At 42.2% G+C, this 22,536-nt stretch overlaps 1 non-coding gene across 1 annotated transcript; it reads left to right on the forward strand.

The window, feature by feature from the left end:
- The first annotated feature begins 13,556 nt into the window (after positions 1-13,556).
- On the forward strand, positions 13,557-13,630 carry TRNAT-AGU (transfer RNA threonine (anticodon AGU)). The gene has a single exon. It is a non-coding gene; the product is annotated as a tRNA-Thr (tRNA).
- Positions 13,631-22,536: the final 8,906 nt, after the last annotated feature.

The raw sequence follows: 22,536 nt of genomic DNA on the forward strand, positions 1-22,536 counted from the left end.
TCATTGTTAGGTAGGTGAGGTGGTATCCTGGCCAGTGAAACAGCAATTTTGAAATTACAGTGTTTGCGTTTGGAGATCCAGATGTAATTATTCAAAATAACTAATAGTTTCACTTGATGGTTTTTGTATAGGTCATCACAAAAGTACAATCACAAGATGTTGTTTTGATCCTGATAACCAGAGAGTTTCATATGATAAGACCATAAAGCTATGGGATATGATAACACGATTCACCTCAATTAAAATTAATGAGTAAGAAACACAGTACAGTTCATCATCCATAGCATTATTTGTAGCTTTCACAATTATCAGTGAGATTTATTCTAAGATTTATACTAGAGAAAATGAACAAAAATTGTTGAACTAAAGAAAGTAATACACAAGCAAATGACATATATAAAGTGTGAATAAAATAGTCTATTCAAGCTTCCTGCTGTAAATAATTGAAAAATTTTGATGATTGTAAGCATTTCTAGTGCTTTTTTTCTTTTTTCAGACATCCTATGTTCTTGGGTATATATAGAGGTAGAAGATAGCATATGCAATATGGTACTGCAGCGTAAACTTCTCATTCTGATTTCTACTAATTAGGAAAAATGCATAATAATTGAGGAATGAGGAGATAAAATATTACTTAGAATAGAGAAACCTTTAAAAACATTATAGAGTGAAGCAAAAATAATAAAGAGGAAAAGGAGAAAATACATCTAGATGTTGGGAATTGAAAATTAATTATGAGTTCTTACATAATATTTTGTGATAATTAGGTTTTACACTGCAACCAGATCACCTTAGCCCTTCATAAAATTCATGGGCTTCAGAGCAAACATAGAATGATCTACTCTGCTCCTCATGTGCTCCAGTGAAGACCTGACAGACTTCAAAACAATCTATTCCATTGTCTCACTGTGTTAGTCATTAAAAGAGTTTTCCTAAGGTGGACTATTCTGGCTGCAGCTTAAACTAGTATGTTTCTGTTCAGATCCACTTCAGATATGGAGATCAGATTATTCTCTTGTTTTCTTCTACATTTTCATATATGTCCAAGAACTTCTATTATAGCTATCAGAGGAATCTTTTCAGTAGATTAAACCATCCTTACTCATTTAACATATCATTATTATTTCCTATTTTACTGATCATCCTTGCTGATCTCTGAGATCTTTCCAACTGGCCCACATTTTCTTGAATTATATGGCCCCCTAATGTATTCCCTCTAACTGGAAAAAATTAGAAATGAATCATTATTATGATACGCGGATTGACTCCACAACTCGTTAAAGTTGTAAAGTAGGTATGCTTTATTCAGTGCTGAGGTGCATGGGGATCGTTCCTCCAAAGTATGCACACCCAGGGTCGTTTTTCCTTTACATTTATTCCCTTAAGGCATACATATGCATTAGATTACTGATACGTATGAAGATAGGCTGAGAAAGTTGGGGCTGTTCAGCCTGGAGAAGAGAAGGCTGCGTGGAGACCTCATAGCTGCCTTCCAGTATCTGAAGGGGGCCTATAGGGATGGTGGGGACGGACTCTTCCTCAGGGATTGTAGTGACAGGACAAGGGGTAACGGGTTAAAACTTAAACAGGGGAAGTTTAGATTGGAGATAAGGAGGAAATTCTTTCCTGTTAGGGTGGTGAGACACTGGAATGGGTTGCCCAGGGAGGTTGTGAGTGCTCCATCCCTGGCGGTGTTCAAGGCCAGGTTGGATGAAGCCTTGGGTGGGATGGTTTAGTGTGAGGTTTCCCTGCCTATGGCAGGGGGGTTGGAATTAGATGATCTTGAGGTCCTTTCCAACCCTAACTATTCTATGATTCTATGATTCTATAAATAAGAGAAAAAGTTATTTTTCATGCACTTTCAGTTAATGCTTATTGACAAGGAGGAAAATGTACACAAGCTCTTGCAAATCCACTACCAGAACCAATTGAGGAACCGTAATAAAAAGCATGTTTCAATAGTATTAGGCTTGTTAATGTTCTCCTTTCCTAATACCTCTATCTAATTTATGTTTTAGAAGTCAGAATACATACAGTCTCAGCTTTAAAAAGACACTCCTCAGAATTCCTATTAGCTGGTTTATGTCTGGGAGCACATGAATATTACCTGCCTTGGTTTAGTAATGCTCCTATCTAAGCGGCCAATTACACTGCAGAAGCACCACTTGTAGAAAACCAGAATATGTTTATTTTTTAAGTACATATATGTGGCTGTGTTTCCTAAAATGAAAAATGCACCTGTATATAAAAATGGTGTCCTCACCAAAAGCAATTTTTAAAAAGGACTACATCCCACTCCCAAAAGGGGATTTGACAATTTTTGCAGAGAGAACATAATCAATTTGTGTTTTCAGCCTAGAAATCTGACAGCTTTCCTTTAACATTCAATTTTTTTTTTCTGAATAAAATACAAGGTGTAATTAAAAAACAAAGTGATAGAACCTGAGCAATTTTGGAGCCACTTTCTTTTCTGATTTCTGTCACTGAAGGAGCATCATCCGTCTTCTCAACATTCCACAATCGGAAAGTAGAATCCTGAGAAAAAGATGCAATTATTTTGATAGTTTTGCATATTACCAAAAGAGAGATTTACATCATTTCCATAAGGAAGAAATCATACCTCATCAGATGAGCCCTCTCAAAATGAGAGCTAAATTCTCTCACATTTAAATACTATGTCTTTGGAAATTATCTTTAGCAATCTGAATCTGCCTGCACATTTTAAAATAACTAAAAGTAAATGTACTTACCAAATTCAAGATTTTCTGTAATTGCTTGAGAGAAATACTGATTATAACTTAGCACTTTTATGAGCAACTTGACTATTGTTAAATAATCCAAAAAAAGCTGAAAACAAGGAATGAAATCTTCACATCCATTTATAAATTAGTTCCTGAAATCACATCAGCAATTAGTAATTACCTTTGAGGCTGAAAGAATCAGTTTCTTGTTTCTGCTGACAGCAACATCTGTCACCAGTCCCAATGACCCTACAGTAAAGCAAAATGTAATTATAACACAAAAAAAAATCCCAACCTTATTATTTTTATTATAATAAAACCATTTGCACCATAAATCCGTTTTGAAATGCAGTGAGAAAATTCTTATCTAGACTGCCTGATGGCTCATCAAGAAAAAAATATTGCTATGAAGTTCATGCTTTCCTACAAATACCTGAAAACCAGTGGTTGTTACCATCTCTAGTAAGCAGACCCACAGTTGTAGCACTCAAGAATGACAGCTACACAGCTACCATGGGTTTGATACGCGGATTGACTCCACAACTCGTTAAAGTTGTAAAGTAGGTATGCTTTATTCAGCGCTGAGGTGCATGGGGATCGTTCCTCCAAAGTATGCACACCCAGTGTCGTTTTTTCCTTTACATTTATTCCCTTAAGGCATACATATGTATTAGATTACTGATACGCCTATACATATTTAGTATCTGTCCCCGCTTTGTATTATAATGAGCTAGAAGGTCCTTTGCGCCTGCGCAGTGCCCCCTCTGGTCATGGGCAGGGGTCTCAAGATGAAGTAAATGAGTCTTCCTCTTCTTAAAATTTTCACCTTTTAATCTTCGCACATGGCTTTAGGGTTTGCTGGGTATCTCAGCCATAAATCATCAGCTTCTCCCCCTTATCAATAGACCCAGACATTAGCATTTCCTTGTCAATAGTTGCTTATCAGTAGAATCAGGCCTCTGTCTCCTCCCCTTATCAGTAGTCTGTGCCTTGTTCTGCTTAGTAAGCATGATAGGTGTTTACAACAGACAATACTTTTGTTTAAGCAAGGGATTCTTCTAACTTTCTTATACAATCCCCTGTATTGTTCCCTTGTACATTTTATTAACCCTGTATCAGGTTTAAGCTCCATTTAAGCATAGTTATTTTCTGGGTTTTAAACAGTTTAATAAAGAATTGTGAAGAGAGAGTAGACTTCTAACACTCATTACCTAAAAACTCCTGAGGCTGTTTATAAGGTGATAATGGAGGCAGGAGCTGTAGGAACAGACAGCAGCTTCCCCCCATTTTAAGGGAAGAAAACCAGTTCCAAAAGCAGGCCAAGTCAAGCAACTTTATCAAATATCCTTGTTCATGTAACAGCAGCACAACTGATTTGAGGTTAACAGCACTGAGCCAGCATAAGAATGGAAACAGGTTAAACTCTAAAACAAATTATTTACCAGCTAGGGAGGTTATTCAAACATGAATGGTATTAACAGATAAAATTTCTAGAGTTTAGGAAGGCATGGTATCATTTTGATAAACAAATGCCACACCTGAGAAATACAATGTAAAATGACCATATACTTTTCCAGCACACAGCACTTAAATATGCATACATAAAGTATGTTTTTTATAGCAGAATCTTTAAAACATGTTTTTAAATTGTTATGAGCCCAGAATATAATTATACCAAGGCATGGATACTAAACTGGAATTCTCCATAGTTACAAAGATACTAGCATTTACACAGATTCCTTCTTTTCTATGGGAAGCTGAGTTAGTTACTGCGATTGCTGTGAACTGGGAAATTTGCAGTACTTGTGTTGTATAAAGCACTGATGCTGGTGTACTGTTACTGCTCAAAAGCTTTAATTAGCACAGTTCCAATTCCAGAGGGTAAGTAAGCTTACATTTAAGGTAACAAGCATAAGGCACAGGCTTACAAGCTCTCCTATATGAAGTTGTTATTTTGAATGTGACAGTAGTTGAAAGCTATTTTTAAGCCCAAGGTTTAGTATGAAAGTGGTCCTTTCTGAGATTTTCCAGGTAGGTTTGTTCATGAGTGTTTTAACTACTTCTTGAATAGCATATGCAGTAAGTAAAAAAAAAAGTCCATTAAAATCATATTTTCATAAGATAGGAAAGACCCAAGGTTGCAAAAATCTGAACTCTGACATTGCTTGAGTTTTCTGAAATTAATATTTGCAAAATGCATGCACATAACTTTATGAATACTTGTCGTGGTTTAAACCCAACCACAAACCTCGTTCACTCACTCCCCCCCCTTCTTGCCCTTCCCCTGCTCCTGGAGGGACGGAGAGGAGAATCGAAAAGAATGCAACTCCCACAGATTGAGATAAGAATGGTTTAGTAACTAAGGTATAGCTCAAATCACTACTGCTACCACCAATAATAATAATAATGATAAAGGAAATAACAAGGGAAGAGAATACAACACCTCAGCACCAGCCAACAGATAACTCGCCCCACTCCCCCCAGCCGAGCACCGACTGATACCTCATCCAACCCTGCAGTCCCCAGCCCTTCCGGGTAACTCTCCGTTACATCCTGGGCATGATGTGCTGTGGTATGGAATACCTCTTTGGTCAGCTTGGGTCAGGTGTCCTGTCTCTGCTTCCTCCCGGCTTCCCCTCCTCCCTAGCAGAGCATGAGGCTCAGAAAGTCCTTGGCCAGACCAAACATTTGAGCAGCAACTAAAAACATCAGCATTATCAGCTCTCTTCCCAGGCCAAAAAATGAAAACATAGCACTGCACTAGCTACTAAGAAAAATGACTGCTACTGCTGAACCCAGGACAATACTGTTAATCCTTTTCTTTGATCCACATGTCTGATTAGCGGACTGTTTCCACTAAAATAAGAAACAAATGAAAGGCATCATAATACAATATGGTATGTTTGCAAAAAATAAAGTCATGATGGTACGAAGTAAACCTAATTAGAGTCGGGGTTTTTTAAATTTATTTTATGCAGGTATTATTTTCCTCCTCAAATTTTAGCTAGTATTACCATGGATATGGAAGAAAAGAGAAGGCCTAGCTCTAAGGATAGCTAAATACTGAATGGCTACCTCATTTACAAAATTGTCCATCCTAAAAACTGTAAGATTGATACAGGGTTAATGAAATGTACAAAGGAACAATACAGGGGATTGTATAAGAGAGTTAGAAGAATCCCTTGCTTAAACAAAAGTATTGTCTGTTGTAAACACCTATCATGCCTACTAAGCAGAACAAGGCACAGACTACTGATAAGGGGAGGAGACAGAGGCCTGATTCTACTGATAAGCAACTATTGACAAGGAAATGCGAATGTCTGGGTCTATTGATAAGGGGGAGAAGCAGATGATTTATGGCTGAGATACCGAGCAAACCCTAAAGCCATGCGCGAAGATTAAAAGGTGAAAATTTTAAGAAGAGGAAGACTCATTTACTTCATCTTGGGGACCCCTGCCCACAGGAGGAAGACTCATTTACTTCATCTTGAGACCCCTGCCCATGACCAGAGGGGGGCACTGCGCAGGCGCAAAGGACCTTCTAGCTCATTATAATACGAAGCGGGGACAGATACTAAATATGTATAGGCGTATCAGTAATCTAATGCATATGTATGCCTTAAGGGAATAAATGTAAAGGAAAAACGACCCTGGGTGTGCATACTTTGGAGGAACGATCCCCATGCACCTCAGCACTGAATAAAGCATACCTACTTTACAACTTTAACGAGTTGTGGAGTCAATCCGCGTATCATAATAATGATTCATTTCTAATTTTTTCCAGTTAGAGGGAATACATTAGGGGGCCATATAATTCAAGAAAATGTGGGCCAGTTGGAAAGATCTCAGAGATCAGCAAGGATGATCAGTAAAATAGGAAATAATAATGATATGTTAAATGAGTAAGGATGGTTTAATCTACTGAAAAGATTCCTCTGATAGCTATAATAGAAGTTCTTGGACATATATGAAAATGTAGAAGAAAACAAGAGAATAATCTGATCTCCATATCTGAAGTGGATCTGAACAGAAACATACTAGTTTAAGCTGCAGCCAGAATAGTCCACCTTAGGAAAACTCTTTTAATGACTAACACAGTGAGACAATGGAATAGATTGTTTTGAAGTCTGTCAGGTCTTCACTGGAGCACATGAGGAGCAGAGTAGATCATTCTATGTTTGCTCTGAAGCCCATGAATTTTATGAAGGGCTAAGGTGATCTGGTTGCAGTGTAAAACCTAATTATCACAAAATATTATGTAAGAACTCATAATTAATTTTCAATTCCCAACATCTAGATGTATTTTCTCCTTTTCCTCTTTATTATTTTTGCTTCACTCTATAATGTTTTTAAAGGTTTCTCTATTCTAAGTAATATTTTATCTCCTCATTCCTCAATTATTATGCATTTTTCCTAATTAGTAGAAATCAGAATGAGAAGTTTACGCTGCAGTACCATATTGCATATGCTATCTTCTACCTCTATATATACCCAAGAACATAGGATGTCTGAAAAAAGAAAAAAAGCACTAGAAATGCTTACAATCATCAAAATTTTTCAATTATTTACAGCAGGAAGCTTGAATAGACTATTTTATTCACACTTTATATATGTCATTTGCTTGTGTATTACTTTCTTTAGTTCAACAATTTTTGTTCATTTTCTCTAGTATAAATCTTAGAATAAATCTCACTGATAATTGTGAAAGCTACAAATAATGCTATGGATGATGAACTGTACTGTGTTTCTTACTCATTAATTTTAATTGAGGTGAATCGTGTTATCATATCCCATAGCTTTATGGTCTTATCATATGAAACTCTCTGGTTATCAGGATCAAAACAACATCTTGTGATTGTACTTTTGTGATGACCTATACAAAAACCATCAAGTGAAACTATTAGTTATTTTGAATAATTACATCTGGATCTCCAAACGCAAACACTGTAATTTCAAAATTGCTGTTTCACTGGCCAGGATACCACCTCACCTACCTAACAATGAAAGACAGGCCTCATAGTAACTACAGACAGGACAAAATGTGAACCTATACCCAGGCACTCACATATACATATAGTATAAATTCACATGCTGCCCTGTAGTAGCTTCTCTACTCCATTCCTGAAAATAAGTCTGGAAGCGTGGCCCCTAATGCCAATGATAATGACAACAGACTCTCAGGGAGCACTTAGCCAACTAATTATACTTTGACAATGCAAATAGCTCCATTAAAGTAATGTAAACAAAGTATGTCCTGATAGTGTCACCCAACAGAGGCAGTTCTAATAATGATATTGCAATTCATTAGTTGCACTTTTTATTTCTAAATCCAGATGATTTTACCATCAGGCTCTGACTGACAGGAGCATGTTAACCATGTGCTAATTTAACATTTGTAAGACTGCTAATATATTCTGAAGCTGATTCTGCAAGAATGGCAAACTCCCTGATCTGCAGTCCTGAGTGGAAGCTTCATGGGACTGAGGACTCACTAGCAAAATTATTGATAAAAAAAGAATCACTGTTGGTCTCATCCTGGCCCATTATCTCTTTTCTTTAAGCCTGTCCTGAAAAATACTGCGTTTAATATCTTACAGGGAAGTTTCTTTTGCCTTTTTCAAGTAAGGATATTTGAACTGAACTGAATAATTCATTTTCTCAATATTTTGTCATAAAAGAAGAAAATTCAAGAGCTGCATGAACAAGACGTAAAAGTCTTAAGCCTTACCTCGGATGTGTGCACTACTGTTGTACTTACTGAATCAAAAATATGTATGGCAATTTCTCTGTCAAAACTAGATACAACATATCTACCATCACAAGAAATATTACATAAAGTTACAATGCCATCATGTTCGGCTGTCCACTAAAGAGAAAATAAAAGGTTTTAGAAACATCTTTGAGGGTTAGAAAGAGTCTTATGATTCTATGTTAAGGAGGAAGGGATGAAAACTGCTATTTTTGCCAGAGATGCAGACACTATGCTGGAGGCTCCACTATCAGTTCCAATTCATAGAATCATAGAATCATAGAATAGATAGGGTTGGAAAGGACCTCAAGATCATCTAGTTCCAACCCCCCTGCCATGGGCAGGGACACCTCTCACTAAACCATCCCACACAAGGCTTCATCCAACCTGGCCTTGAACACCGCCAGGGATGGAGCACTCACAACCTCCCTGGGCAACCCATTCCAGTGTCTCACCACCCTAACAGGAAAGAATTTCCTCCTTATATCCAATTTAAACTTCCCCTGTTTAAGTTTTAACCTGTTACCCCTTCTCCTGTCACTACAGTCCCTGACAAAGAGTCCCTCCCCAGCATCCCTATAGGCCCCCTTCAGGTACTGGAAGGCTGCTATGAGGTCCCCACGCAGCCTTCTCTTCTCCAGGCTGAACAGCCCCAACTTCCTCAGCCTGTCTTCATACTGGAGGTGCTCCAGTCCCCTGATCATCCTCGTGGCCCTCCTCTGGACTTGTTCCAACAGTTCTATGTCCTTTTTATGTTGAGGACACAAATTTCTATAATATTGTTATCAGACTTTCTTTTTCAGTAGCAGGTTTTCAAAAGCACGTAGCAGCTTTTTAAGCTTTTAAATAAGTTTTATAAATGTGCCAGCAGTGAAAATGTGCACATTCCTAAAAACATCAATTAACAGAAATTCGAGGATATGGTTAAAATTGGTACAGGATTTTTTTTTTTTTTTTTGGTGCATTTTAGCAATACTTAAAGCATATCAAACAATTAAAAAAAGGTCTCAAACTTTTTGTAAATAGTTTCACAAGTAGGAAATTAACTCTGATAGAAGTGCCTTACACTTCATGAATATGTGTGTAGTCAGTAGAAAAACTTATTTGTACTGACTGTAGTGGATTAATAGTTCATCTAAAATTATTGTAATCTGACAATTTTCCATTTGTTATTTTTATTTTTTCATGTCTCCTTTAGTCAGGTAAAAAAATAAACAAAAAAAGCCCTGAACCATCTAGTGCTAATCACTGAGATAGGACAGCTAGAAGCTGAATACCCATCAAGCCACCCAAAAAGTATAGTAGTTTATTAGTTGAAAGAAATAAAATTGAAGTTCACATAAAAATAGGGGTTTAGTCAGGAAAAAAACTCCAAGCCATTCATCCCAGGAATAAATTTTGAGCAGTGCTATCTGTGTCAAACTATACAGACTTAGTGCACCTCAAAAGTCAGGCCTAGATATAGATGTACGTGTGTATATTGAGCTGTACATTCATGCGTGAAATAATGCACATTTGTCATAGGTGATTAAGTGAAATACCATTCTTTTTAAATTATATTTACACCAGTGTGAATAATATGAAAGACCTTTCTTGTGCCTGCAACGTAGTGACTCTGAAAAGATATCCAAGTGTGTCTTCTGTTGTCTGTCTTCTCCACTGAGAAAAATTTCGCTATTGCCACCTTCTGTTTCTCCTGATCTTTAAATTAAACTAGGAGTCTTGGGATGTTAATGCATTTAAGTGTAAGTTGAGTGTCTATACATCTTTATCTAACACATGTATAAAGCTAAGAATTTCCTCTAACCTTCCGCTAATGTAGTAGTCTGTATGAAGAATAATAAAATAGATTGTACTAATCCACTAAACAGCTGGGGTGTACCAGGTAAAGAATAAAATCCCCAGGAGTAGCAATCTTACTTATGGTGCACGGTACTAGAGAATAAAATTACTTTCTTGCCCTTTGGGAAATTTTAAACAATTTTAAATGAATATACCACTTGAAGGTCAATCTTACTGAAGAAAATGTGTTTATGTAAATTATTGACACATTTCCTTACATTCTTTAGATAAACCATTCTTCTTTACTATGGCAAGCAAAGAACTGATGCTGTCAGTGGACCTAAGGAAGAGTTTTGTGGGAAAACCCACAAATAAAATCATGAACTATTTCCTAACTTGTTGCCATACCCCTTACAAAATATTTGTAAAGGAGCTTTTGGGAATTGAGATTAAGTTGTGGTTCATGCGTGACAAGATGCAGCACAAATGAATTATGTGTAATAAAGGCTCCCTCCAACAGGGAGAGTGATATTTTTTCTACCCTTTTTTAGGAGTAATCCTGAAAGGATTACATCTATTCAGTATATATGAGAATGCCAAATAATAAAATATTAAGTGTTTCAAAATGTTTGGAAGCCTTATTCCTAAAAATAGCCTTTTCAATCTTTCTTTTTTAAAGGACCTTAAAGTGGCGAAAATAGTTGGAATGGGGCATATGATGGTCTGGAATGCAGTTAAGCTGTAGAAACGAAATCCAAGTAGGTAGATCTTTTTTTCCCTTTGTTTAAATTATGTGAATTGTGTAGCAACAATTACACTTGAATCCAAGGTTAAATTAAAAATGTTTCAAAGGAATAGTCTGTTTTGTACAGATTTGTGGCTTTGAATAAGTATTAGGTGATAAATTGTAAACTTTTCCAGCATTCTTTCCCTCTTTACTCCTTGCTTTGTGTCGTGGTTTAAACCCAGTCAGCCACACAGTTTCTATTCCCCCCCCCCCCCTTTCTTTCCTTCCCCCCCCTCCCCCTCCCACACACACTCCTGGAGGGATGGGGAGGAGAATCGAAAGAATGTAACTCCCACGGGTTGAGATAAGAACAGTCCAGTAACTAATGTATAACACAAATCACTACTGCTACCACCAATGATAATAATGATAAGAGAAAATAACAAGGGAAGAGAATACAATACCACCCGCTGAAACGAGCCCAACCCGGAAGACAGCGAGTGCCCTTACGGGTAACTCCCAGTTACCTCCCCGGGCATGATGTGCTGTGGTATGGAATACCTCTTTGGCTAGCTTGGGTCAGGTGTCCTGTCTCCCAGCCTCCCCTCCTCCCTGACAGAGCATGAGACTCACAAAGTCCTTGGTCAGAGTAAACATTACTTAGCAACAACTAAAAACATCGGTGTTATCAGCTCTGTTCCCAGGCCTAAAGTCAAAACACAGCGCTGCACCAGCTACTAAGAAGGAGAAAAATTGATTGCTACTGCTAAACCCAGGACACTTTGTTACAGAGATTTAAAGAAAATGCTGTGTCTCTGCTTCTATGTTTGGGTGTTTTTAAACAGATCACATAAAATATGCATGTTTTACAGCTGAATTAATTTGGCTTTAATGTAGTTAGTAATACTGAACTAATTTCTGTGCGTTAGAAAAGATTAGTCCTAAAATAATGAATGTTATATTAAAATTGGAATTGTTTTTTGTTTCTTTCCTTACTCATTTCAGCTGGAAGAATCCAAGCTCCATTTTTTTCCTCTGAAACAGGGAAAAAAGCAGTTGCACTACAGAGGCTTGTTTCATTTTGCATTAGTAATGTGACTAGGTTGGAAATTGTTATAAATTGAGACCACAACGGATCATAATCCAATTAAAATTTTATTAATTATAGCAAGTAGAATATGAGCAAAGACAGCGCTGGACGACAGGGGAGTCTGCGCTCCGCCAACTGCCGTGTTAAGTATTTCAAACAGCCCCTTTTTATACATCTTCACTTCTTTGTTCATGAAATAGTGGAAGTACTCTGCGCATGCTTCAGTTGTTGTTAGGGGGTAGTTTCCTGCCTCCTGGTGATCGATGAGACCAAGGTGAGAAGTCTTCCTCCTTTGATCCTTCATCCATATGTCTTTGCAGGGAGTTGTTAGTCTTATCTCTGCCAGTTCCTGGGACATCTTGCGGCTATCTTATCTTGGCCAGCTGTGTTTTATCTCTGTCAGTTCCTTTACATTTGGCTTAACATATATCTTAATAAACAATACACTAGTCTATAGTTTCTCACATGGAACATCTTACAGCTATCTTTAGGCAACATCTACTATGTTTGCATAAGCGATAAGCGATTGCGGTTGGCGACTGTTAGTCTATGTAAGCTGTGTCCGGTGACTGTTTGAGTAAGCAGTTTCATACTTTTTATTGCCTAACCTTTACATTGGGCTTAACATAAATCCTAATAAACAATATCCTAATTTATAGTTTCTCACAGAAATCCTCTTTTAAATAAATCCTTTTCCTATTTCCCAAATTGAGAAGAACAAGGAAAAATTGATTCTTATATTCCACTTTTAATAAACCCAGTCAGTTTTATTACTTAGTGTTGGTTTCTATCCATTTACATTACCTGTTTGGTGCTTGGGTGCCATGCCAGTCAGCTTGGCTTCAGCCCTGAACCACTCTCTCCTGCAGCAGCAGGCCCCTTCTTTGCAGCATGTTTTGCAGAGAATGAGATAATTACGGACAATCCACAAGCTGGAGCTTTATCTGCATTTTTCTGGCTCTTGTACCCCTGTAGTTTGACTAAAACCCTCGGTCCCTCTTCTTACCTGATGACAAAGCTGTAAGGCTGTTTTAGACTAAGTCAGTGTGGCTGCCTTTCTGTAGGAATTACTGGAAGAATAGCATCTGTAATTTCACAGGGTCACAGACTGGTTTGAGGGACCTTAAAGCTCATCCGGTTCCAGGCCCATGCCACGGGCAAGGACAACTTCCACTAAACCAGGTTGCTCCAAGCCCCGCCCAACCTAGCCTTGAACGCGTAGGAGGTACAGCCCCGCACCGCGCAGCGGGGCTCGTAGGGCAGCGCAGAGGCTGTTCCTTTCCCGGCTATTCCCGGCGGCAGCTCCACCCCTGCTCACCTTCGGCAGGGGCTGGGCACGCCGGCGGGCTCTGCCGGCCTGCGAGGGTAGTTAGGCAGCGCTGCTGGAAGGACACCAAGAAAATGGCGGGAGCCGGGTCGTCACTGCACCGATGCAGTACAGCCTTGTAGAAACCAGGAGTGCTAGCCGGCGCCGTGGCTTAGTTGGTTAAAGCGCCTGTCTAGTAAACAGGAGATCCTGGGTTCGAATCCCAGCGGTGCCTGTGCGGGGTGGTGCTTGTATTTTATTGCGCGGGGCTGCGGCTCCATGGCCATTAGGGGCAAAAAAGCCCCTGATGAAAATTCGGGCAGCGCTTTGCAGCCCCACCCACGGCTCAGTGTTCATAGAGAGATAGGAAAATCCACTTTTCAGTTTTAGCTTCTTTCTCCTCTCCAGATCTTCAATAGCCTCTCAGTTAGGTCAGTGAACCTATTTTTTAAACCTTGTTACAGTCTGAGCCTATGCTGGCCAGGTGTCTGATGCTGAGGTGTTTGTCACCTATCGGGACCCAGACCTACCTGTCACCTCCTCTCACATGTGTCACATAAAACCTGGCTTTCCCAAGTAGAAGTGGTAATGAACACTATGTGCTGTCCTCCATGCGATTAGTGACACAGCCGAGGGTGGAAGGCTTTCCTTAACATCCTGAGAAATCAAAGGTCAAATTCTGATATATAAGGCTTGTGAATTAGTTTCAGGGAAATTGTTCCAAATTTGTGTTACTGTAAACAGCAGAAACCAAAGAACCTTTCATCAGATCTAAAAACAAAGGCTTAAAAGCCATGAATACAAGTCTCAGCCTTAGCAGCCAGATCCTCAGGCATTTTCTGGGACCCACACAGCGGGGATGGAAACAAATGGAAACACAGACATTTGGAGGGTCAGATTTTCAGGACTCAGATCTGCAGCCAAATCACAGTTGTCAATAGCCCCAAACGTGACACGTAAGTCTTAATGTCAAGGATGAACATCTTGAGTTATGACATTTACCCTCAGGAATCTTTCTTTGAGTAGTATTAACTGCAAAAAGGCAAAATTTGCATATTTGCATTTTTATTTTTAATGTGAGTTGAATAAGCTTCCTTCTTCTGTTCCTCACCTGTGTTGCACCATCACGTTGATAACCAGTGAAGTAAAGCAGTGGTACTCTGTAAATAATCATATCACCATGTCCTGGGTTTAGCAGGAGCAGTCAGTTTTTCTCCTTCTTAGCAGCTGGTGCACTGTTGTGTTTTGACTTGCACCCTGGGAACAGAGCTGATAACAACAAAGGTTTTAGTTGTTGGTAAGTAATGTTTACTCTGGCTGAGGACTTTGTGAGTCTCATGCTCTGCCAGGGACGAGTGGAGGCTGGGAGGAAGCAGAAACAGGACACCTGACCCAAGCTAGCCAAAGGGGTATTCCATACTACAGCACGTCATGCCCAGGGAGGTAACTGGGAGTTACCCCAGAAGGGCACAAGCTCTCTTCGGGGGGGGGGAGGGGTGTGTGTCAGACTCATTCGGTGAGTGGTATCGTACTCTCTTCCCTTGTTATTTTCTCTTATCATTATTATCATTAGTGGTAGCAGTAGTGATTTGTGTTATACCTTAGTTACTGGGCTGTTCTTAAATCAACCCGTGGGAGTTACATTCTTTCGATTCTCCTCCTCCGGGAGTGGGGGGGGAGGGGGAGGGTGGGGGTGGGGTAAGGAAAGAAAGAGGGAGAAAAGGGGGGGGAGTGAGTGGACGAGCTGTGTGACGGGGTTTAAACCATGACAGTTCTTTTTTGGCGCCCAACGTGTGGCTCGAGGGGTTGAGATAACAACAGATCTGACTGGAGTGTGTCTATTCATATTTTGTGATAAGCATTCATTGTTTTAGATTAATAGTCACTCATCACAATGCTGATTTATTGGCTCTCAAAGTTGTTCCTCTTGATCTCACAGTTTCAGTATATCGTACCTTACTTAGAGCCGGTATTTGCTGTGCTAGTGTTTATTGGCTGGGGGCCTTGGGCTAAGGTTCTTGTCTTATTGTACTTTATGGCAATGACTTGTAATAGAATAGAATCATTGATCATGAAACTGATCTGGCTTATGTTCCCCGTGTGGTCACCACCTTTATACTTTGGGAGGTATATAATAAAAGTGCTTAGCAATTACACATCTTTTTTCTCCTTCTCGGGTGGTCAACCTGTGAAGGAGATATTCTCTTACCCTCCCCCCCCCCCCCCCCCCGACTATTTACAGCATCATTTGAGAGTTTTGAAGTTTTTGAATGGCCTTTTAACACTTCTGAGACCTGTTTGCTGATTGTGACGGGGATTGCCATGTTGGCACGCATACAGAGTGTGTTTTGCCCACAACCATTTTGTCTGATTTCAAGAGTTAAGCAGAGTCAGGTTTGGGTTCTTTCTGGGGTTAAACGACAATATAGGAGGACCAAGAGATTTTCCCCAAGGCTGGACAGCCATGAGTGGCAGGGTGTGTGGGACAGTATGGGCAAGTATCTAGGTCAATGGTCCCCTCCAGTGCTTTGGAATTTCACCACCGAACAAGTGCAAAATCCACAAGAATTAGTAAAACACTTAAATGAGGTGTGTGGTCAGTCTGGCCATACCAGAGATGGACAAATCATGGCATCGTGCTGGGGCTTGGCCTATGCTTACAGGGCCTTGTTCAACACTATCCAGCACCTTCAAAATGAAAAAAATGTCCCTGGATCTGAGGGCAAAGCAACAGTCAGTGCAGCTACTCCATCTCCAAACACAGCAGCTACACCACCCCCAGCAACAAGTACAGTTGCTACCCAAACTTTGGCTGCAATGGACAGCGCAGCTACCCCAGCGACAAGTACAGCAGCTACTCAAACTTTGACTGCAACAGACAGCACGGCTACCCCAGCTCCAAGCACAGCAGCTACACCACCCTCAATGACAAGTACAGTTGCTACTCAAACCACAGTGATAATAACTGCAGCTAAACCAGAGGACCAATTTGTACCAATACCGGTTTCCCCTGTGAGCAAGAGAAAAAGCAAAAAAGAGGCAAGAAGGGTGAAGCAAGATGAAGAAACAATGTATTCACCACCTGGTCCAGCATTTGATCAGGAGTCATCATCACACGATGAAGAAGAAGAGGTGACTTCTCGACCTCAGACCTCAACTCAGCTACGGAATATGCGAAAAGATTTTACCCGTCAACCAGGGGAGCACATCATCACCTGGTTGCTCCGATGCTGGGACAATGGGGCCGAGGGTCACAAACAAGAAGGTAGGGAAGCCAAGCAGCTGGGATCACTTGCTAGGGAAGGGGAAATTGACACGGCAATTGCAAGAGAGAAAAAGTCCCTCAGTCTTTGGAGGCGGCTCTTGGCGGCTGTGAAAGAAAGGTTTCCATACAAGGACGATGTTATGATTCATTTGGACAAGTGGATTACTTTAGACAAAGGCATCCAGTCTCTGAGGGAATCAGCCAGTAGAGATGATCTATCACATCAAGCCAAATAAGGGGGATATACCATAGACCCAGATGAAGTCCAATGTACATGACCCATGTGGTAGAAATTTACACGGAATGTACCATCATCATATGCCCATTCATTGGCAACAGTAACCTGGAATGACATAGTGCCACTAACAGTGGATGAAATGATTCATAAACTCCGAGAGTTCGAAGACAACCTCACTCCTTCCATCATCTCAGCTGTGCAAAACCTGTACCAGGACCTCAAACAGTTGAGGGATGATCTATCTGATTTATCCAACTCCTCACGTGTACCAACACACATCTAGGGCCACCCTATGATTTTACCTGCGGGATCACGGACAAGACATGACGAAGTGGGATGGAAAACCTACTTCAACTTTGGAGGAAGAGGTGAGTTAATTGAAGAGGGGAGCAAGGGCCAAGACTCATCATCCCATGAGAGCTGCGGCTTCAGTCTCTGGTGAGCAGGTTCCCAGATGGAGTGGAAGAGCTGATTTTACTCCAGCTCCTGTGATAACGAAAAATAATCCTTTTCAACATGACTTAAGTGTTCAACATTGTGATAACTATTAGAGGGGCCCTGCCTCCAGCCAGGTAGAGGTAGGGGACAGTCAGATTTAGTGGACTGTGGTTCAGATGGGCTGGCACATCAGTCCCACAGAAGCATAACACTCTAGTAGATACCGGTGCACAGCATACCCTGATGCCCTCAAGCTGTCAAGGGGTGGAACCCATCTATGTTTCTGGAGTGACAGGAGGATCCCAAGAGTTGCCTCTACTGGAGGCTGAAATCAGCCTGACTGGGAGGAAATGGCAAAAGCGCTCCGCTGTGACTGCTAAAGAGGCTCCATGCATCCTCAGCATAGTCTAACTCAGGAGAGGGTACTTCAAAGACCCAAAAGGGTACCAATGGGCTTTTAGTATTGCTGCTTTGGAGACTGAGGAAATTGAGCAGCTGTCCACCATGCCTGGTCTCTCAGAGAATCCTTCTGTTGTGCGGTTGCTGAAAGCTGAAGAACAACAAGTGCCAATCGCGACCACAACGGTGCACCGGTGGCAATATCGCACCAACCGAGACTCCCTGATTCCTATCTATCAGCTGATTCATAGACCTGAGAGTCCGGGAGTGATCAGCAGGAGCCGCTCACCCTTTCACAGCCCCATGTGGCCAGTGCGAAAGTCTAACAGGGAGTGGAGACTAACAGTAGACTATCGTGACCTGAATAAAGTCACACCACCACTGAGTGCTGCTGTACTGGACATGCTAGAACTTCAGTATGAATTAGAGTCAAAGGCAGCCAAGTGGTATGCCACGATTGATATTGCCAATGCATTTTTCTCAATTCCTTTGGCAGCAGAGTGCAGGGCACAGTTTGCTTTTTCTTGGACAGGTGTCCAGTTCACTTGGAACCGTGTGGAGGATTGGCTTGTCGAAAAAGGTCAAAAGGGCACGTTCCCATCAACGAGCTGAAACAAGACATCTGTGTAGAACATGGTGCAAACCTCTCACACCAGATAATGAGGAAATGAAGGACACCGGCAAACAGCAGCATACTATGACCAATCACAGCCAAGGCCACTAAGCAATAAGTGCATGAGAAGGAGGATGGTGGGGGGGTGCACAGTGTAGCTGCAAAAATATAGAGCTTACACAATGCCTTATTTGTGCCAGAACCAATCAAGTGCCTAGTACTTGCATATTCACTGTTATATTAACTGAAGGTAGAAGCCCAATAAACGAAGCTTGCTGTTAACTCATATTGAGTCGTCCAAGTCTTCCTTTCACGACAAATGGTGACCCCGACGTGATTCGAACACGGAGCGGAGGGTACCGACACCACGGCCGTGAAAAAGTGGCACTTGGCTCCGATCTTGCCCCAGAGGGTCAAAGCGGCGCATCGCGCGAAAGGACGACCATATAGATGGGATCTGGGCGCCGCCGGACTTGCAGTGGCTGCATCGGCAGCATTGCACCAAGGAGGAGGAGCAGCCGAAGCCTCGTAGGGCAACGGAGTGCAAGTACCTTAAAAGGGGGTATGGAGAGGCAAGCTGCCCTGAATTTATTAAATTGCTTTTTAGAAAAGCATGGTATTAAGGAGAAGGAGTTAAAGAAGGAATTAGCGGGAGTGATAGCTTATGGAGTAGCGAAAGGTTGTTTCCTCGACCCGAATATGATCTTTGACAGTGACGAGTGGCAGAAACTAGGAGATAAGCTGTGGGCAGCCACCCTTGACGGTGATAAAACGGCAAAGCAGTTGGGAAAAACCTGGCGGGTAGTTGCTAACACGTTAGATCAGCACCATGCCGAGCAGAAGTCGGCGAAAGCCGTCACTGAGCGGCTCCGCGCGGTCTCCTCTAACACCTCGGGGGGGGGGGGGGGGGGGGGGGCGGGAGACCCGTGGCCCTTGCCGCCCCTCACCAATATGGTTTATATGCCGCCCACCGGCTCTCCCTCCTCCTCGGTCCTTGCTTCCCCGGGACCGGCTGAGAAACCGCCCACTGGCTCTCCCTCCTCCTCGGTCCTTGCTTCCCCGGGTCCGGCTGAAAAGCTGCACCCCAGGGACGCAGAATCTGGGGACGTGAGTAAGCTGGTGGAGGAGGGAAACCTGCAAATTGGCAACAAGGGCATGGGTATTGATCGTGAACGTATATGGAAAAAGATAGCCGCACAGGCTGCCCAGGAGGGGGATCTTGAGGCTGCCACTGATATGTTACAGGCATTCCCGGTGACCTGTCAGCAGGGGCCTCAGGGTGGCCTTACAGCTAGTATTACACTGTTAGATTGGAAATTGCTGTCGCAGCTGTGAGCGACAGTGAGCGAATGTGGTATTCAGGGGGAGCCCGCTAAACAAATGTTGGATTATATCTGGGGGGGGGGGGGGCTGTTACTCCCCAATGATGTCAAGAGTCTCACCTGCCTCATATTAACCCCATATCAGCAGTTGTTATTTAACGCATACTGGCAAGCATTTTGCCAAGAATCAGTGGCTGAACAATGCCACCCCGGGAATCCTTTATACGGGCTGACTATCCCCGAGCTGATGGGGTTGGGTCCTTTTCTACGTACAGAGGCGCAGGCCCTCTTAGGGCCTGATAAAATCAGGGAGACAATGGCCACGGCCCGGCACGCCATAGATCGAATTAAGGCCCCTGGTGGATTGCCCTCCTATATGTCCCTGAGGCAGGGCTGGGACGAGTCACTAGGTTCCTTTGTAGACAGAGTAGCCACAGCCATAAAATCAGCTGGGGTGCTGGAATATATGCAAGGAGCTACCTTAAAGCAGTGTGTCTTGCAAAACGGAAACAGTGCAGTTCGAAATCTTATAGTGACACTGCCAGGGAATTGGGGTGTTGAGGAGTCATTAGAACGTGCCGCGCAAGTCCCTACCGGTAATCAGGCCATGTTAACGAATGCCATCAAAGAATTAGGAGAGGGATTGAAAGCACAAGCAGAAACATCCCGAAACCAAGTGTCCGCAGCCCTCGCTCCTCTCCGCTCACCCAGCCAACCAGTACCAGCAAAAAGCTCTGAGAGTCCGCTGTTTCCGATGCGGCCAGCAGGGCCACCTCCGGCGAAACTGCCCCGCCGGAGCAGTCTGGTGTCCTCAATGCCAATCTGCTGCGCACTGCCCTGCCGCTTGCCGAAGACTACAGGGAAACAGAGGACAGAACGCGAGGGGGACCCGTGTGATGACACAAGTAGCCCCCCACATTGCTTCCCCACACCCCTGGCCACCCCTGAGCCTCTGCCAGTTGCTGCCGTGTCTGCAAAGACTGAGGACAGAGATGAAGACAGTCTTTTTGACCCGGACCCTACTGACCCCAAGAAGGAACCTGTGCGTGCTCATCAGGCTGCTGTTGCTGCTCCTGAAGTTCTGACGCCTGTTAATTCTGATGCTGACCTGGATGATCCTTTTGACATGGAGCCGGAAAAGAAGCCTAATTTATATCCCCCAGATCCTCATGATAAATGGACAGCTGTAAAGGGAGAAGCGAGATGGGTGTGGGATGCAGATGTATTGTGTGCTTTCCCTGTGATGTATGTGCTGGATCAAGACCCGCGGTGGAAAGGTCTCTCGTATGCCCTTATCAGGGGTATCGGGAGGACTGTGGTGGACCGTGGTGGACCGTGGACTTGGGGTCCCATATACAACTGATTTGATACAGTCTCTCTGTGATATTCATGTACTAGAAGTTAGCAAATATGTCTATGATTCTATTGATGCTTGGAAACCTTTATAGATATTGCTGGCCACTTCTTCTGACATAGGCTGGCCACCTGTGTCAGAATGAGTGTGCATTTTGGTCAGTATAAAAGCCCAAGCCTCATGCGATGTGGGGGAGGCAGAGCCTCTGCGGGGACGCTCGCTAGGGCTGAGCCTGCCACCTCACACTGGGATGATGCTTGTTGGAGCTGGTTTCCTGATAGTCTTCACAGGGTCCTTATGCCACGTTCTGTACGTGGGACTTTATGGTGCGAGTAATGATTGTCTGGATTTTGTGTTTCAAATCTTACAGTTGTATGAAGTGTGCTTGTGGGATCCCATATGCATACGTATGTGTGTGTGTGTGTGTGATGAGAGCAGATGGTGTTCTATGTATTTTTTTTTGTTATCGTGTTCATGTAAAAGTTTTTAACAGGTAGTGGTTTAACATTTCAGGCAAGAAAGGGTTAACGCAAAAGTGTGGTTGCTGACAGGTATTTATGCTGCTGCTGAAGCAGGCAGGCAGCTGTAGCTGCTGCCGAGCAGGCTGCTGTTTGTAGCAGTGCAAAGCAGAGTGAACAACTTAAAAAAAAAAAAAAAAAAAAAAAAGTGGGGGGGGGGAGAGAAGGAAAAAAGGTAAAGTTGCAGAGCACAGATAGACAAATGCGAATCCAGGTGATAGATTGGAAATCTATTCAGAGAGAGGCTCTGTCAAACAATGATTTTGATTGTTTGCAGGCGTTGCTGGAAAAGATTCTCGCCTTTCCTGTTAAGTACCAGATTAACGCTCAAGGTCAGGCAGTAAATGCTGAAATGTCTCCCTTAAATTGGAAATTGCTATCTCAGTTAAGGCAAACTGTTATTTCTACAGGCATTCGGTTTGAACCCACTAGGCAGATGTTGTCATATATTTGGGGAACAGATTTGCTGTTATATTAAAAGTATTGTGAAATTAATCCTCACCCCTTCGCAGTTGTTGTTATGGAACATGTATTGGCAGAAAACCTGTCAAGAGGCAGTTGCAGTTCAGCGAGGCCAGGGAGACCCCCTGATTGGGGTGCAATTACAACACCTGATGGGAACTGGACAGTTCTCCACTAAGGAGGCTCAAGTCCAGCTAGGTCCAGAATTGTTAAAAGAATCTATGAAACTAGCCTTGCTACTGGGGAGATCATCATCTGTGTTGAAAGGACTATTCATTGTTCCAGGTGTCATCGATGCTGATTATATGGGTGAAATTACGTTAAATTATTTATGCATCTTTGGTGATGAACAAACTCCAGCGGTTATTAAGTACTTTGTACAAACAGAAGATAAAGCCTTCTTTTAAGGCGTACTATCGAGATCCTAATACAGATTTGTGGCAGGGACCGGCAGAAGTAATATATCTGGGCCGTGGTTACGCCTGTGTTTCTGCTCCTGAAGGACCCTTGTGGGTACCATCCAAGTGACTAA

The sequence above is a fragment of the Lathamus discolor genome, chromosome W (genome assembly GCF_037157495.1).
Source record: "Lathamus discolor isolate bLatDis1 chromosome W, bLatDis1.hap1, whole genome shotgun sequence".
Classification (NCBI taxonomy): Eukaryota; Metazoa; Chordata; class Aves; order Psittaciformes; family Psittacidae; genus Lathamus; species Lathamus discolor.